Raw genomic sequence first — 18,577 nt, 5'->3', positions numbered from 1 at the left:
AGTTACCGGGTTCTGTTCCTGGCAGTGGCCTTCAGGTTTGAGAGAAATGTGTGGAATTGACTTCAAAGGATCCTTGTGCAGTGCCTTCTGTTGCTGTGGTTGTGCTTCGTGGGTGTAAATTTGGGGCAAGGAAAGCAGTCAGTTACCAACTTGTTCTTCCTTACAAAATATCCATACTTTTACAATGTATTATAATTCCTAAATGTGGTACTTCAAATACTGTAAAAAATACTGTGTTGAAATGGTACATTCTATTCATGCAGTCTTGTCAGTTGGGGCAGAAGGCACTAATGTGAATTTGGGAACCTCCACACAGAATATTCTGTGGCATGTCACATTAGAAGATGGTTTTTGTCACGCATGTGCAGTTGTTACAGTTAGGGTTATGCCAAATGGTCACTCATGAAAGCATTTGAGACAAAAAGGAGGCTTTCTATGGGCAAAAATCTCACCTACCCTCTCCTTTTCACTGCTGTTCATAGTGATTCATAACTTTTTTCTTACTTGCTATTGTTGATTTGGTGCCATTTTTTATTCTTCAAGTATTTATTTATATTATGCCAGTCAAGCAGGAATTAATGTAGAAATGTGATGATCTCATAATGCCACATAGCCAATCAATTTTTGCTACACAGTGATGTCACCATTGACAGTAAGTAAAGTCAATGGCTTTAAACTGGAGTAGGGTAGGAATGTTGCCATTGCTGAGGCAACAGTGTTGCATGTTGGTTTGTTTCCCATAGAGATGCATCCCCCAAAACTCTTTCCTGCCCCTTGCAAATACTTTCTAATTGCCAGAATGAATTAGAAAGAGAGGAAATTTATTAAGCTTCTGGTTCAGTGGCATATAATAGTACAGGAAATATAAAAAAGGGACAAATCTATTTCTTGAGCAGCTTACATCATTATTTGGATGTTAGCTATAAATAATGACTACTGTTTCTCATGAGAATTCTGTCATTATTCATCAGTGACATTGCTGATGACTTAACCACTTGCCTGTTTACTTTTCAAACACCAGGTGGCTTGTTAAAGATCATTACAAATTTCTTAGGAATATATGGAACATAATTGTGGCTTGTAAAATACCTGTTTCTCTCTTTCGCCTTCTCTTCAACTATGCAATAGAACAGATTACAAATCATCCCAGTTTTCTATTAGCCTTTAGAATGACATGGTTTAAATGAAAGAATGGAGATGTTTTTAACAGAATAAAAACGTATATTAAGGTTGGTCAATAGGTGGAACCCCAAGGTTTTGGAAAGCTTGTATATTTTCTCTGGCAAGAGAAATAATTGAGGCCAGTAGCTTTTGGGTTACATAGAATGTTTTGAAATCACCAGTAAGTACTGCAGCATTAATGTTTTGACCCCAACCTGACCATTTGGGAATCTTCATAAGCTTTCAGAGATTGTGGGGGAAAGGCTACAGCTAAGTCCAGGAATATCATAGAATGGAAACTGCAGCACAAAAAAGCAGGCAATGATAGATTCTAGAAACATGCATTGGATGGTTTTTGTTTTTTAAATATCCAGCTCTGTCTGCCAAGATAAACTTGAAAATTTTGTTACAACATGAATTTCGTGTGCTCTCCCTCCCTCATATTTTTTTTCTGTGTGTCCTTCAGTGTGTGCCTGACTTTATCTCTATCCCTAGTACATTCTTGGTTCTTTCTTGGTAATATGTTGTGTCTGGTTTTTGTTGCTTCATTTGTTTAAAAAGATAGAACTTTAACTGGAGAAAGGAATGCACACTTACTGAGAGCAAAATCTATAGCCCAGTAAAGCCTGCTTATGAGTAAACATGCATACTTGCACAGGATTGGACCATAAATGTTTTAGGACATATCATATGCAAGTAAAGCGTAGGTTGTAAGAACAGATAGTACACAATGAAAAGCAAGCCCTACATGACAGCCATCAACAACCATGTGGAGGGTCCAGGGCCTTTCCCCTCACTAATGCCCTTTTGTTTTTTGGGTTTTTCCTTTGTTAATGGGGCTTGGAGAATTTTTCACTTCCTGCTCTCCAGTGTTGGAATGTGCACAGCTTCTGATTTAGAAAAACTAGTGAACATTGGCTTAGCTATTTGCTCTGTAGCATAAGACTACCTCCCCCCTGTTATGTGGATATGGGGCTAAATTGGTGCTTGAGCAAGAGTAGTGCAAAGGTAAAAATCTATGGGCTTTTAAATTGCATTAAAAACAATTTGTTTTGCTATCAGGCAAATGTTGAGAATGGTTGAACAGTATAGTAGAACAAATGCTTGAGGATGTTGCCGAATCTCCTTTCTTGGACAGTAAACAGAAGATAGTTAATTGTACTGGAGTTAATGTTAATGTAATGTCACCACAACAGGCAGAAATAGCAGATTGTCCTTCCCATCTTGCCTATATTCTTCTAGCCTTGAAAAATCTGGCAACATTTTATTTTAAAAAAGCTTTCAATGTCAAATAATTAAAAGGATCACTGTTTGCTAAATGTGTTTTCTCAAGTGAGGGGGTTGCTTTTGTGCCATTGTGTGGCTAATATTTTTCGTGTTTTCTCAGCTCCGTATAGGCTTTTAAAACTCTTACTTCTCTACAATTAATGTGGAGAATTTGACAAGTGGTAATGTGACCAGGGTAGGTTGTGGGCACCAGCTGTGACCACTAGGGAGTAGGTCAGAGTGCATGGATGCCCTGCTTGGGCCTGCTTCAAGAGCTAGTGGGAGGTGGGCATCAATCCTGAATGACCAGTGGGCTGAGTATTCTCGGGGACTTCAGCATCCTGATGAGGCTGACCCACATTTGCAGGAACTGCCCTCTTGGGAGAGGGTATGCTCCTAGGCTGAGGAGACAACATGGAGGGCGATTCCTGGGGATGGAGCCCTTGGCTAGGATGTGTCTTAAAAGCTGTACTGAGATGCAGCTGGGAAGGGGGCTGGATAGGGAGGAAGGGGGGAGAGACTGAGAGCGAGGAGAACAGCAGCTACTTTGTAACTAGCCTTCCCTCAAATTGTAATTGTAATTGTTTTGTGTTGCTGCCATGGCTTTTGTGTGAAATATCTGCTTTTTTCTGCCTGTTGAATGAAAGCACTACTGTGTTTTTGTCTTTGGAAGGTAATCGTCACAGAGACTTTAATTTGCAATCTGTAAAGCAACATTGTTGACTCCCCCTGCCCCATCATAAATAATAATGCAAGTCAGAACCATATGTTAATGATTTACTTCTAAAATATTCCTTTCAGAGTATTTCCTCTTGGCTGCTGCAGTGTAAGAAATTCGCCATGTGGTTCAGTGTTATTAGTGTGGAAGGCATTCACACTGGTGCCAACCTCACCCTCCTCCAGCAAGGTGCAGGGTTGTCAGGGAGAGTTCTGCCAGGTTATTATGGATCTACTTGATAAGCACCTAACATGATGCCAGTTGTTTGAAGCCCTTGCTGTGCAGAGCTCTTTTGGGTGGCATCCATGTCTTTATAGTACCAAATGAAGCAGCCCACAATGTGGCTTTGATCCAGAAAGAGAGGCCATCTGTGGCTGCCAGGCAAAGAACGAAGCAAGGAAAGAAACTCAGCAAATAAATTTCCTCTGAAAATTAGAGAGTGGCCTTCTGGACTGAAGAAGAATATCAGGGTGGGTCCTGCTACACCAACAAATAGAACTTTCACAGCCCTGCTTGGCCCTTTTGCTCTGCACGGCCAGAAATTCAATCATGATGTCAAATCTGGTTGCAAAAAGAATCAACTACACCTTCTTTATAAGCAAATTTTGCTAAATTTTACTAATGGCCCTTGGCAGTTTCTGTGCTCAACATGCCATTCTGCTCCAAACCAACCCTGATACCAAATATATTTATCTAGAAGTAAATCAGTGTGATTAAAATCAGTGCGCCAGTATGGTGTAGTGGCTAGAATGAAGGACTAGGATCTGGGTGACCCCACTTTGTCACGGAAGTTTGCTGAGTGACCTTGGACCAGTCATACAACCTGTCTCACAAATTTTCTTGTAAGGGGAAAAAAATGGAGGAGAGGAAAATGATGTTCGCTACTTTGGGTCCCCATTGGGGACAGCCAGTTTGGTGTAGCGGATAAGAGTGTGAGACTCTAATCTGGAGGACTGGGTTTGATTCCTCACTCCTCCACTTGAAGCCAGCTGGGTGAACTTGAGTCAGTCACAGCTTCTAGGAGCTCTCTCAGCCCCACCTTCCTCACAGGGTGATTGTTGTTGTGGGGATAACAATAATATACTTTGTAAACCGCTATGAGTGGGTGTTAAGTTGTCCTGAAGGGCGGTATATAAATTGAATAATATTGAATGTTATATATTTTAAAGATTCCTGTAGTTTTTAGTCCATTCTTTTATATTATTATTATTATTATTATTATTATTATTATTCAAATTATCCAAAACACAATCAACAATAAGCAGAGGTCACATGTTATTATTGATTGACCTTACTAAGCTGATACAAGTTTCCACTGGAGACCTAAGTATCAACCAGATATCAGCGTAATATGTATGCTGTTCCAAGTAGCGCCGTCTTTTGTAGTTCTGTAAGTGTTATGTCAGAAAGCTGCAATTTTTCCATATGAATTGCAAAGTTTTTCGAGATAGTTCCAAGTGCCCCGATGACAATGGGGACTACTGTTGCATTCTTCTTCCAAAGTCGGGTGGTTTCTATTGCCATCATCATCACCATCACCATAGAAAGGTGGGGTATAAATGAAGTAAAATAAAAAATTCATTGAGACTTCTTTTCTGAATAAACACACTAATTATTTACTTCTAATAGCATCTTCATGGCAGGATATAAACTGCCAATTCACTCGTGCATTATATTCAGTCACTGTTTTGCATATTTAGATCTGTATGCAGTTTTAAGGTGAGAGGATCCAACTCAATGAGGAGGGAAGTGTGCCCCCTATTTAGGGAAGCTGGACTGTGGTCTTGGTGTGAGCCCACTTAAGAATGGGCAGGATGGTGGGGAGAAGTCTACTCATTTTATTTATTTACGTTATTTATAGTCCACCTTTCATACTGAAACTCAAGGCAGGTTACATAGTGTAAATCAAATGCAGACAAAAGAATGGGACATTCAATAAACAAAAAGATAAGGTTTGGACAGCAGAAATCTAAAAACTGAGAGGCAGAACATGAAGAAAACATCTTAATAAGGGGAGAGAGGTGTGTATTTTGCAGAAAACATAATGATGACTCAGATACAGACAGCTACTGTAGTACGGTGGTTAAGTGGTTCAGCTGCAAGTCAGCACTCTGCTGGTTCAAATCCCACTACTGCCATGAGCTCAGTAGGTGGCGTTGGGTAAGTCACTCCTCTCAGCCCCAACTGAAAATAATAACACTAACTTGTTCACCTCTCTGGGTGAGACACTAATCTGTCTAGAAGAGTGGTATATAAGCACAGATGATGATGATGATGATAATGATGATATCGAATGCACAACATAGCTGAGTATGCTGTTGTTTAGGAAGGAGTGCTGGAATCACCTATGTCAATACTAATGATGAACTGAATGTGTTAGAAAAATAAGTAATAATATTTAAAACTCAACTTGAGCTTAATAAGCAGAGATCTGGATGCTGATTTCCTTTGAGTGATGACAACATTTTAGACTGCCTTTTTTCCAACTTAAGTTAATCTCTTAGAGTAGTGAAAAGCTGTCACAGCTGAGTCTCAGGTTTATTTAAGGTAGTGATAAAATGTTGAGTAGCAAAAAAACTAGCAACACATCATAATAATGGCAAACACTTTCAGGGAACATATCTTTGAAATTCTAACATGCCACATAATACTGTACAGGAGGTTGGTTGAAGAATAATGCAGAATAAGAAGTAATCCTGGTAAAATGCTGTCTTGATGGGCAGAACTAATCACCAGATGGGGTCTATCAATGTCGACAAGACATGGGGTCATGATGCATTAGTTACCCATAGTTTCTCTGAGGCAAGGCACTCAGCCTTGAAGAGGTCAGGGAAAATTGCAGTCTCGGTAATAAATTACATTGCTCTCACTGACTGACCCACTCGCATTTCAGTACCTTTGTGAGAAAGATTGAGAGAATCTCTGACAGCATTCTGTAATGGAACAAAATCATGTGATCAAGTCATAAAAGAGCGCACCAATGATTTCTGAAGCTCTGCAAATGAAAGTGTCACTTGACAATTGAAAAGAGACTTTTGGTGAGAGAGCTCTGGCAGTCCTTGCTGATATAACATGGTACATTTGTGGCCTCATGGCTCAGTTGCAAGCAGAAGGACAACTGATAGGAGATTAGGTCGGCAGTGGAAAAGTTCACAAAATGATGCTGTGACCCTATTAAAAGAAGCGAAGTTAAATCAACTTGTTTCATTTTCTGCCCTGTGTGACCCTTCAAATGTCAAAATGCAGGATATGAGAGGGCAGACTCCTTCTGTGCTGCATCTCTGTTGCAGCTGTTTCCCCAGATAATCTAGGACTTCAAACAGCTCCTTCTGAAGGTACAAAATTTGTTGGTTGCCTACATGGAATCCATGTCCAAATTAATGCTAACCAAAACCATTACTATTCAGTCGAGTGATGCCTTTAAACAGAAATATAACTGAATATTCTTTGTTATGATTTTTAAAAAATTATAAAAATAATAAGAAACCAATCCAACTCAATGTAAGTTTGCAAGAAGTGACAACTGACTGATGAGCATCCCCCACCCCCGGCACTGCCTTCAATCTCCATTATTTTCCCCAACCAGAGTTGGGCAAAATTACCTCCCAGGCAAGCCTGCAGTGGGTGTGCTCCCAGTGGGGTGTGACACTGTCACTTCCAGGAGTAACATCATTGTGCTGGCTGCGGGAATACTACTGTGTTTTGCTTGGGGCCAATATGGGCCCCAAACGGGCTGATTCTTAAAGAATTGGCCTCACGCTAAGTGCGGGAGTATTCCCACAGCCAGCATGATGATGTCACTTGTGGAAGTGTAAGGGGACCTGCCAGGAAGGTACGGGGACTTGACAACCCTAGTGGGGGCATGTGGGCAGGTGGCCAAGAAAGGGGCCTAGTTAGTGGGCATAGAGGCTCCCTGAGCTCTCTTTCCCCAGGGCTCCCAAAAACCTGGAACTGGCTGTGCTGCCTCTGCACATGGAAGTTCAATTTAGCTACTATTTCTAGTAATCATGGAATTATCCTCCATTAATTTGTCAGCTCTGTTTTAAAGCTACCTGTAACAGGGAGAGAAGGCAGCATGGTATAGCCTGATTTTGTCAGGTCCTGGAAGCTAAGCAGCATCTGCCCCAGTCAGTACTCAGATGGGAGGCCATCAAGGAAGATTGGTGTTGCTCTGCAGAAGGCGGCAGTGGCAGACCACCTTCACTCCTCCCTTGACTTAAAAGCTCCTTGCTGGGCTTGCCATAAGTTAATTGCAACTTCATGGCATGTACATCCATAAAGCTGGCCATCACTACATCCTATGGCAGTGAATTTCACAAGTTAATTGTTTGAAGAAGTGCTTTTTTCCCTGTCTGTCATCTTTACTGGGTGTCCCTGTTCCAGTATTTTGGGAAAGGGAGAAAAATCTTGCTCTCCTTTTAATAATGACAGTCTGATATAAGGTAAGCATCAGGATATAAGACTGGATGGGAGGGGTGTAGCAGAGGAAGTTGTTAGGATGCAAAGGGACAATGCAACTTGAATATAGGAGAAATTAGCATCTGTGGTGAGATAAGAATCCTAAATTCCTGCTCTGAATTTGTGAATGAACCCCATTTCAACAATCTCATGTTGTAATCTCCCCTTGAAGTTTCTCTGTTTGAGGACAGCCACTTTTAGGTCAGCAGTGGAAAGTCCTGGAAGATAAAGATGTTCTCCCACTGGTTTTTGAGTGTTGTGATTTCTAATGACAGATTTATATCCTTTTTTTTCTTTTGCGTAGGGGCTGACCTATTTGCCCAGTGTAGAGAGTGGAAGGGCATGGTTGACACTTCATAGCATATATAAAACTGGTGTTGCTAGGTCCAGTGATTGTTTTGTCAAAGTAAAGACAGAACTGGCATCTTGGTTTATTGCAGGCTCTGGTCCCAGAGTCCGTGTCAGTGATTGGAAGTACATTTTTATGAATGAGATGTTGTTTTAAGTCAGGGTGCTGTCTGTGAGCAAGAAAAGGTTTGCCTCCCACTGCTTGTGAGAGAAGAGTATCATTGTCCAGCACTGTCCAGAAGGGGAAGAGGGAATGTTTCAATCAATAATATTTTTCATTAAGTGTGGATTACAATAGCAAGCGTTAAAAATGACAGAGAACCTCACTGAGCATGTCTGATGTTCTCTGAGTGATGCTGCTCATCTGAAAAAAGGAGGGAAGCTGTTGGAGAGATTTTTTTTCTGCTGGAAATACTTGACTGACTTTGCCCATGTTTGTGTCTGGGCTGCTGGAGGCTTTCATCTTACTATCAGCTTCTGATTTATTGAGATGTGAAAAAAAATCCGGAAGAAATAAATCTGCTTATATTGATGGGAAACAGGTGTCTCTCCCAAGATTCCATGCCTGCTGCTTGCGCTGTTCTGTGCTGTGGCTCCTTTATGCCTTACATTTGTGTGTCTGCCCCCTTCGGGCCCCACAGGAGAAGCTGTTAATTCTGAAAATATTTGTGGTCTCATTGCTCTGAGCAAAGATGAATTCTTTGCTAAGTGAATGCAATTTTGTACTGTCTTTATTTCACTGAGAACAGCGATGGATTACTGCAGGGAGAATCATGTTTTTTTTAAAGAATATATCACTGGGACAAAATAGATGTCTGAGTGAGATGTTTATACTTTTAATCAAAGGGTTTGAAAAAGGCTCTCATAATCCTGAAACCAGTTGCTTAGACTGATTGTGTACGGAATTGTCTTGGCTCTATCAGGAAGATGATATTCCTGGCTTCTATTGTCTCTTTTATCCGTAATAATTCTGAAAAGATAATAGGGATGTAAAACATATCAATGGGGAATTTAGCAAATCTGAAGGCTGCCAACTATCTTCTGGCAGAGCTCCAGTGTCTTTAATAGCTGCCTGAAAGGCAGCTTAGTCTTTTCTCAGCATGAAGATATAGTAATGGGAAAAGTTTCTCCTGCTGAAATTTCACTTACGGTGCCAGTGTCAGAGACATAGGAGCTGTGCCAGAAAAAGTTGGCAACGCCATTTCAGGAAACTTACACACAGAGGTAGTATCATGTCTAAGGTATGCTCATTCAGTATACCTGAAGCATGCAAATTGTGCAACTTTGCACAGCTCCCCTTGTTCTGCTCTTTGCTAGCACATTTGACAGGGGTAACTCCATTTTGTTCCAGGGTGCCAGACTTTTTACACAGGAAACATGATGAAACCCTGAACCATCTTGTACCTTTAGAGTCTTTCCCCCACTTTTATTTTTATTTACTTCATTTATACCCCACCTTTCTTCCTGATAGGAACCCAAAATAACTTACATCACTCTCTCCTCTCTATCCACACAAACAATCCTATAAAGTAGGTTAGGCTGAGAGTGTGAGATTGACCCAAGGTTACCCATCAAGCCAACATGGCAGATTGTGGATTTGAACCAGGCTGTCTCAGAGTCTGACTTCTAACACTGTACCATGATGGCATGAATCAAGATGTCAAAAGATTTTTTTACTGCAAACCCTTTCAGAGTGAAGTGTTTAGAATAATTATCCAGAAAGCATATCCGAATGATGTACATACTGCAAAAACTGATATTGCCTGGCATCAAAACTAGAGACCCAGTCTTCTTCTGTGGGTTTGATTGTTATTAAACTTTACCATTATGAAAAGCTATCCTTTAGGAAATAACTGCCATGCTGTGGAAACATGCACATTTCAATCCCATTCATGTTTACTCAGAGGTAAATAGCGTTTATTCAGTAGGCCCTACTCGCAGACAAGAATGCATAGTATTGCAGCTTTTCCTTTTTTCACGGGCAGGCAGCAAAAGATCTCTCTCATTAGGGTCTTAAAAAAAATCTTTAGCACGACATTATTCTATGGTGATGCTTTTTTCTTTCAATTGGACATTTTGGAATTAAGCTTTCCATCCTGCCGTTGGTTTCTCTAATTCTCTAATTCCCATGCAATCAGCTTAGACAGCAAACCTACTTCGTTCTGCAAACTGTAGTTGAGGCGCTTTCAGCAGCAACGGAGGGAGCCTCCCTGGTGGACCCCTATGATGTCAGGTTGCATCGTGCAGGCAACTGGAAGCTCAGCAGAGAGGAATCCTACTCAGCCCTCAGACAGCAGGACCGGGTGCCGCTGCCCTGGGAGTCGTCGCCCGGTGCTCCGTCTCCCTTTTCCTCCGGGACAGCAGAGCCTCCGGGCTCTCCCTTCCGCCCGGCTGCATGAGGACCCAGCAATGCTCCAGCTGCGAGTCCGGGGGTGCACACAGTGGGGAAAACTGCAGTAGCAGTGGCAGCTCGGGGCTTTCCCCCGGTTCGGATTCCGATAGCAGTGGAGTGGTGTGTGGTGGAGGTGGGATGAGAGGTGTCCTTTCCAGATACTGGAGCTTGGAGAGCCTGCATTCCGCTTCTGGTAAGAAAAGCCAAATCATGGCTCTTGTTGCTATTGCCCTGACCTTGGCAGATAACATTCGGAGAAGTGAGAGAATTTCTTTCCGTTGGGAATAAGCAGCGCGGTCTTTGAAGGGAAAGAATCAAACAGATTTACATCTGCGCCTGGCGCTGCCTCGGTGTCCAAGGCAGGAGCCGAAGCAAAAGTGGCAGATCACGCTTCAGGAATTAAGAGTTAAGAAGTGGGGATTTACAGGCTTGGCAACACACCGCTTGTGCTGGCAGCAGCTAGCTGCAAAGTTGCTGTAAAATCTACGGGGCGAGCGGTTGGGCGGCCTTCTCTCCTGTGGAATGCAGATAGGAAATACCATTGAGGAAGGTTAGCGTTGCGGCCTGATTTAGATTCGTTTTCACTTATATGAGAATTATATGAGCTCATCTGTGGGGAGCGCGGGGTATAAATCGAATAAAATAAATAAATAAATAAATAAAATTATTTTTATCCAGTGTAGCTCAGTCCTCAGCTATTCCTGGGATGTAAAATATTGATTTCTGAGGTATCGTCTGTGATCAAAACTACATTTTTATTGATAGCTAAATATTTAATTCCTTGTGGTGGGTTTTTGATTGCTATTATTAATCAGTTTTACTGCCCACTCTATAATAATAAAGTTTCTCCCTGTGATTAGTTTTGGTGAGGGGCTTCCCAAACATAACGCAGTGCGTTTTCTTCAAGCTGAAGAGCCTGGACTGAGTTGAAGGTTTAGTTTTCCTAGTTAGAAATTAAGAGCTGTTTGAAAGTAACTCTCTCCCCACCTCCCTTCTGTGCAAACCTTCTGTTGCTCTTTCAGAGCTTGGTAAGGAATTATAATGATTCCCTTTTAGCACTGTAAAGGTTAACTAACCTTATGGCCTATTATGTCCAAGGAGGCATAGTGTCTCCCCATGGAAATACTGTGTAAAATGTGTAGATGCTAGATATAGGGAAAATACAGTAGTCCAGTAAGCTATCCTATAGCTTACTGGATATGAAAACCAGTTTCCTACATTGTGATTGTATGTGTATGATACTGAATGAAAGGTATCTATTTTTTTATTTATTTATGCTATTCATAGTCCGCCTTTTTCACTGAGACTCAAGGCAGATTACATAGGGTCAGCTAGTACAGTACAGTCAGTTATCAAAGACATTTCAGTGAACTGTATAATAGGGTGTATCAATGCAATTTGCAAAGATTTAAACTAGCAAGAATCCAGTACAGAGTTGAAGAAATGCTAAAAAGAGCACAAACATATCAAAGACAACATAGATGCAGTTGGATCATGCTTAGAGCAATAGACAGTACATAGTCATAGTAGTAAAGTCTATAGTCCCAATCCATTTATGCATCTCTTTGAAACCACTTCCTTACAGCATAGCCCTCTTATCTGAGTAAAAAGCTCTCTTGAATGATTCAGTTTTGCATAGGTTGTTGTAGGTTTTCCGGGCTGTATTGCCGTGGTCTTGGCATTGTAGTTCCTGACGTTTCGCCAGCAGCTGTGGCTGGCATCTTCAGAGGTGTAGCACCAAAAGACAGAGATCTCTCAGTGTCACAGTGTGGAAAAGATGTTGGCAGGTCATTTATATCTACTCAGGAGGGGTGGGGTTGAGCTGAGTCATCCTGTAAGAGTTTCCCCGGGTGTGGAATGCTAATGGCGGGAGGCTTCACTGTATCCTGAGGAGGTTCTTTTGCATATGGATTGGTGCTTGATGTGCTAATCTTCTCTGCAGGGCTATTGTCGAGTATAGAGTGTTTTGTTAGCCTGGTGTTTTTCAGAACTGGAAACCATGCTCTGTTCATTCTTAAGGTTTCTTCTTTCCTGTTGAAGTTTTGCTTATGCTTGTGAATTTCAATGGCTTCCCTGTGCAGTCTGACAAAGTAGTTGGAAGTGTTGTCCAGTATTTTGGTGTCCTGGAATAAGATACTGTGCCCTGTTTGAGTTAGGCTATGTTCAGCAGATTTTTCAGGTTGTCCAAGTCTGCAGTGTCTTTCATGTTCTTTTATTCTTGTCTGGATGCTACGCTTTGTGGTCCCGATGTAAACTTGTCCACAGCTGCAGGGTATACGGTATACTCCTGCAGAGCATGGTTTCCAGTTCAGAAAAACACCAGGCTATATCTCATTTTACTATTAGTGGAAAATATTTCCCACCTGGAATATGCTTAGTTTGCCATTCTTGCAGCAATGCCTGTTCTGGCACCCCCGGCATCCCTAGTTCCAAAGAGGTCAAGTTATAGGAATTAAAAACTACAACAAACAACTATTAACATTCAATTTTAGACATTCAGTTTCGTTTTCTCAGCCATGTCGGACGCTCCTCTCGGCAGGTCTGAGAGGAAGCGCCCGAGCACCCTGACAGGGCGGCTGATCTGCGAAGATTAGCCCCCAAGACTCCCAGTGAGGGAGCAGGGTCCGGGACACTGCGGGAAGAACCCCCCGAAAATCAATGCGGGGGGTAAATTGCCCGTTTGTCCCTATGGAGGCCGGCAGACGTGCGCGGCGCCTCGAGTGCTGCCGGGCTATGGAAAACGGCAAAGAACAGAACTAGGCGGAAGCCTGCAAGTAAGCGAATCCCTTCTGTTATTACAAGCGTACGCGAAGGAGTGGTGGGATCTGAAGCTAAGAAGGCTCGTTCTTCCCCTTCGCTGAGTTTTAGTATTTGGGCTGGCGGTCCCCCCCCTAAAATGGCAGCGAAAAAACAAAGTCCCGCTCTGGGTAAGTCAATCTCGGCTACCCTGCAGAAGGGAGAGTCGCTTGAGGAACTGGTGCGCAGGGCGGTTGTTGAAGCCATAAAACCCTTTGTTGACAAGCTGAACGAAACAGATCAAAGGGTGGGCTTAATTGAAAGCGAAGTGAAAACCATTAAGGAAGCAGCGGGGGGGGGCAGAGAAGGCTGCCCGGGAAAGTGCGTCACTCGTGAAGGCTACGAAAAAAGAGTTAAAGCTGGTGGAGAACCAGCTGATCGGGCTACAAGTGGAACGAACGCAGACAATTTTGCGCCTCCAGAACGTGAAAGAGGAGGAAAATGAGGATTTATGGGGTCTGGTCTCGGAACTACTGGCGACACCCACAAGGACAACTAAAGAAGAGGTTAAAAGCGCCATTTTGGAAGTCCGCCGGGCTTCTTCAAAATATGCAACAAAGCGTCAGCTGCCTCGCGAGATTACCATCGATTTTTCATCTAAAAGGATCCGAGACACTATCCTATACAATTCATACAATGCGGATTTGGACTTTTTGGGTAACAAAGTTAAGATATTGAAGGACGTCCCATTTCTAGTTCGGAAAAGACGTTTTAAGTATAAAAAGCTCGCAGCTCTTCTGAGGGAACGTGGAATAAAGTACAAATGGTTATTTCCGGAAGGAATCTGGTTTAGTTACAAAGATCAAACCTATAAGATATTATCAGAAGATCAACTAAGGGATTTTGAGGATAAAAATCCAGAATTTCAGTGCACCAAGCAAGAAGAAAGGGAGAAGTCTGAGGAGGGGGGGGGAGGAAACGAGCACTGCGGCTGCAGTTGCTCAGAGAGAATTGCGTCCGGGACCCAGGAGGGGGAGGAAAACTTAATTTGAATTCGATTGTAATTTGTATTCTGTATGATCAACCACTCCATCATTACTTTATTAAGCTATTTCTTTATTATGGCAGTATGAAGGGAAAGCATTGAAGTGTAGTGTTTAGTGTTTGTAGGTTACCTTCCCTTTTTTTTCCCACCCCCCTTCCCCTTTTCTTTTTTCTCCCTTCTTTTCCTTCCCTTGTGTTATTGTAATCTTTTGTAGTTACTGTTATTGTAGTTTGTATGTTAGGTATTGAAAAATAAAAAAACTTTCAAAAAAAACCATTCAATTTTAGAAAAGCCAGGTATAGAGGAAGGATGCCCGACTGCCGTCTTATCTCCCTTTGGCCTTGCTGATGGCAGTTAGTTGCCGGGAGGAAGGGACGCTGGATTTAGGCATGATGGAGGAGGTTTTGCTGCTGATTCCTTTGGAGAAATTGCGTATTATGTTCTGGTGAACATCAATTTTGACAAACAGGCAGGGATATAATAACCTTCTACAATAAAGTTATTTAAGAGTTACTCCTGTGGTGTAATAGACCGTCTGCCTATGACCTAGGAGACCCAGGTTTGAATCCCCACTCTGCCGTGGAAACTGACTGGGTGAACATGGACCACTTACTCTCTCTTATCTTAACCTACCGCAAAGGATTGTTGTGAGAATAGAGTAGGGGAGGGGGGAATGAAATTGTAAGTGGCTCCTCATTGGGGAGAAAAGTGGAGTACAAATAAATAAAATAAAGACTGGATAAAGAGAGACTGGAAGATCATGAGTGATCCTCTGTCAATTCCAAGTGTATACTTCATGAATTTCTTCTTCATAGACTTTCAAGACGGGTTCCATTTACTTCTAAGAGTTATCATAACATTCATTTGACATCCTTTGGATGGTTCTTGGAATGAGTTCCGTAAATGTATACAATGCTTGTGCAAAACTTTGTTAGACTTGGCCTACCATCCCACATGTTGAAAGACAATCCTGATAGTTGAGTCTGTAGTCCAAGATGCATCCAGCTCACTGGATTATCTTTAGGCAAGCTTAGAGAAGGAGGATCTGTTCTTGTTTATACACAAGAATTGTTTTAGGCGTGTTGCAAAGAATGCAAAATATTGCATCTTATTTGGAACATCCTTATAGGGCCATGAGCTCCACCTTTGAGGGGAGAAGTAGACACCTATCAATGTCACTGAGTTAGGAGGAGAGGGCACGTGGCATTGTATAGTACCTACTGTGGTGAAATGACATGTAAAGATGAGTGTTGAATTTTAACTCTGTGAACTCCCAGAGGCTAACATAAAACCACCCTGCCAGGCAGTCAAAAAGTTAAATAATCATTCCCACCCCCCTTCTTAATGCTTTCCAAATTCCAAGCTGCAAAGGTTAGCGGATGTCCTTTCATATGCTAATAAATGCAGTTCAGAAGGACAAAAGGTTGGCCAGATACAAGGACAAGCTGCACATGAACAATGGTGACTTGCTCAAGTTTCAGTGGAAGTCACTCAAAACTAAGTTTTTTCTTTCGTTTCTGGGCGTTTGCCCCAAAGTCACAGGAGAGTGGCTGCAGAGTGATTTTTTTTAAAAAGAGTATCTATGGAAGAGAAATCAAAAATATTTGACCAGTCTCTGCATCATGCATCTGACGAAGAGAACTTGATTCTCGAAAGCTTATGCTACAATAAAATTGGTTAGTCTTAAAGGTGCTACTGGACTCTCTTTGATTTTGCTACCACAGACTAACACGGCTAACTCCTCTGCATCTGTGGAAGAGGAAATCAAACATTTTAGAGACTTTGGGGGACACACAGGATATGAGGATGGATGTGTGTGAGTCCTAAAGGGAATGGAGAAAGATAAGATGGAGGAGAAAAGGATACCAAATGATCCTGAACAACAAATCATTATTCTGCCTTTCCCTTTAACATAATAGGGTTATATTTTAGATCTAGGATAGCAGATTGCATTAAAATGCATTTTATTTCCCTATACTCAGATGTTGAACGCCAATTGTTTCTCAACCGTTCAACTTTTCCTTTTTTTATATGTATAACCAATGACTGCTTATACAACTAAAATATATTTTTCTCTTTGGAAATTGGTGTTATGTCTTTAGTTTGCAAGCTATGTTTGTTTGGTGTCTTTGTTGTTGATTATTTAGTGAATTTTTCTAAATGTTGAAGTTGCCACAGGAGAAGGTAACCATTCCGATCCCATGTCCCCAGGCAAAAGGCTGGGTCAGCTGGAGCTCTCTTTTCCACAGCCACCTTGCAGTAGGGAGGGACCTTAGAACAGAGACCTCACTCCTGCTCTTTGGGAGGTATGCTGCAGGTTATTTGGGTTTATGTATCATAGATACTGTACACTCATCAGATCTAACTGTCTTGCCGGATAGATTTGATATCATCTTGTTTATTCTGATGGTACAGTACCAGTTAGCTGATGATGAATACATGCAAGATTGCATTGGTATCATCACTGGCAACGAAGGTTATAGTTTCTAACTGTGATTCTTTGCTCAAAAAGGAAAGGAGGCAAGAATGATGCCCTTGTATATCACAGTTTAACTTTGGTTAAAAGTGACATCTGAATGCAGACAGCAAGAGCCTTTTGATAGCAAAGGGAATGATTAACATTCTTGTGCCTTTCAGGAAAGTAACTAATAGTGTTTAATCATTCATAATAATGAGCTAACATTTGCAGATTTGCTTTAGATGTAGTAGAAATGAGTAGCATATTTCTTATTTAGTCGGTGATATTTATCCATTGCAATGTTTTTGGCTTGACTTTATCTTGAAGCGTTGGTGCGCTTAGCATTGTTCATGGACTTTAGTGCATGATTTTATTGACCTCGTGCCCCTGGGGTTAGGTTTTCAGAGGAAATTGGAAAGAAAGCACAACAGGGAGTGGATGAAAGATGCATTCAGCATCTTTTTAAAAACAAAAATAAGCCAGCAGGTGCCCCAAAACATATACCAGTGAAGACATTGTATTTCATGCTTGAGTTGGCATATTGTGAGTTAGAAGGCAGTGGGATCCATCTTTTCCATCATGATAAATTACTCTAATGAATTTCTTAATCCAGCCTTTTCTTGCGTTTTTGTACGTGCCTCCAGGTGAAAAAAAAAAGCTCACAATAATTTTCTAGATCATTAAAGGGTGTTATTAAATCTTCACCTCTCTTTAAAATAACTGGGCTCTTTCTGTTGTCATAAATTAGATTTGATCCTCATGTGCAACAGTTTATATCAAAGTGCAATGGCTTCTTCTTGTATAAATGGAGAGCCGTCAGTCCTGAAACTGAATGAAATTATAGAGCCAAATATAGAAATGCTAGACATAGTTGCTATTAACTATAGCAAACATATGGTGCAATCCTAAGCAGAGCTACAGGCTCCTAAATCTATTGAAGTCAATGTTCTTAAAAAGGTGTAGCTCTGCTTAAGATTGTACTGGTAGTTGTTGTGATGTTTCTGTCCTATTCTTCCAGTGGTGTAGTGCTAAGCCTGATGGATGAGAAGCACAGTTCTTCAAGGCGCTTGCTCTGGATGAACCTTTCTCTAGCTCCCAAGCTTTCCTCTTAAGGCCTAAGAGCCAAGCTACAAGTGATGCCTTACACAGGTTGGACACTTGTCAGCTTCCCTCAAGTTTTGATGGGAAATGTAGGCATCCTGGTCTTGCAGCTGTAATGGAGAGCCAAGCTGTAAAACCAGGATGCCTACATTTCCCATCAGAATTTGAGGGAAGCTGACAAGTGTCCAACCTGTGTAAGGCGTCACTTGTAGCTTGGCTCTCAGATGCATAGAATGATCTGAGGCTGCAGCTAACCCGGCTTCACAGTCAGAAGAGACGGCATCATTCTTTCTTTTTGTGAATGTTCAAGAAGCTGCAATTTTCCATTGCTCTGATAATTCAATGTCTGTTGGCCAAACTATAAAGGGGCAGAATTGAGAATTCATGAAGTAGCAGCCCATTGTGAGTTTATCGCAATGCTTGGAAGTGGGTCGGAAGCACTTCTGAATTTGATGCACCTTCTTGCACCAGTGTGTCCTAAAGGAGCTTTCTCGGATCCAAACTGGAGATTACAGGGGACTCAAGGCCAGTATCTCCTCCCTGTGCTGTCATCACACTCTTCCACTCAGCATCACTGGCTGTTGCTTGTGTTGAGAAACACCGAGTGTGATGACATCACATCACCCGTCATCTTTCATTAGACAGTGCTGGGACGCAACATAGGTTGGTGCTGGCCATTTGACAGTATCATATCAATACTGAGATTCACTGTACAATAGTAATATATTAGCACATGTACAAAGTGTCAGAATACTGGCTGTAAATTATCCATTGCTTTGTAAAAAAACACTTATTTCCTTTCCTTTCATGATACAGCTTTAATGGCTATAGCCTTAAGCCTAAAAAAACTCTTCTAAAAAGAAACAAAAGAAACCTTTTTACGTCGTGAATGCT

General features: G+C 41.7%; 1 protein-coding gene across 1 annotated transcript in view; it reads left to right on the top strand.

The window, feature by feature from the left end:
* ARHGEF4 (Rho guanine nucleotide exchange factor 4) overlaps nucleotides 1-18,577 on the top strand; it is a 145,263-nt gene that overhangs the window by 6,875 nt on the left and 119,811 nt on the right.

This window comes from Eublepharis macularius, chromosome 6, assembly GCF_028583425.1.
Source record: "Eublepharis macularius isolate TG4126 chromosome 6, MPM_Emac_v1.0, whole genome shotgun sequence".
Lineage (NCBI taxonomy): Eukaryota > Metazoa > Chordata > Lepidosauria > Squamata > Eublepharidae > Eublepharis > Eublepharis macularius.
This window is presented reverse-complemented; position numbering and strand designations above follow the sequence as displayed.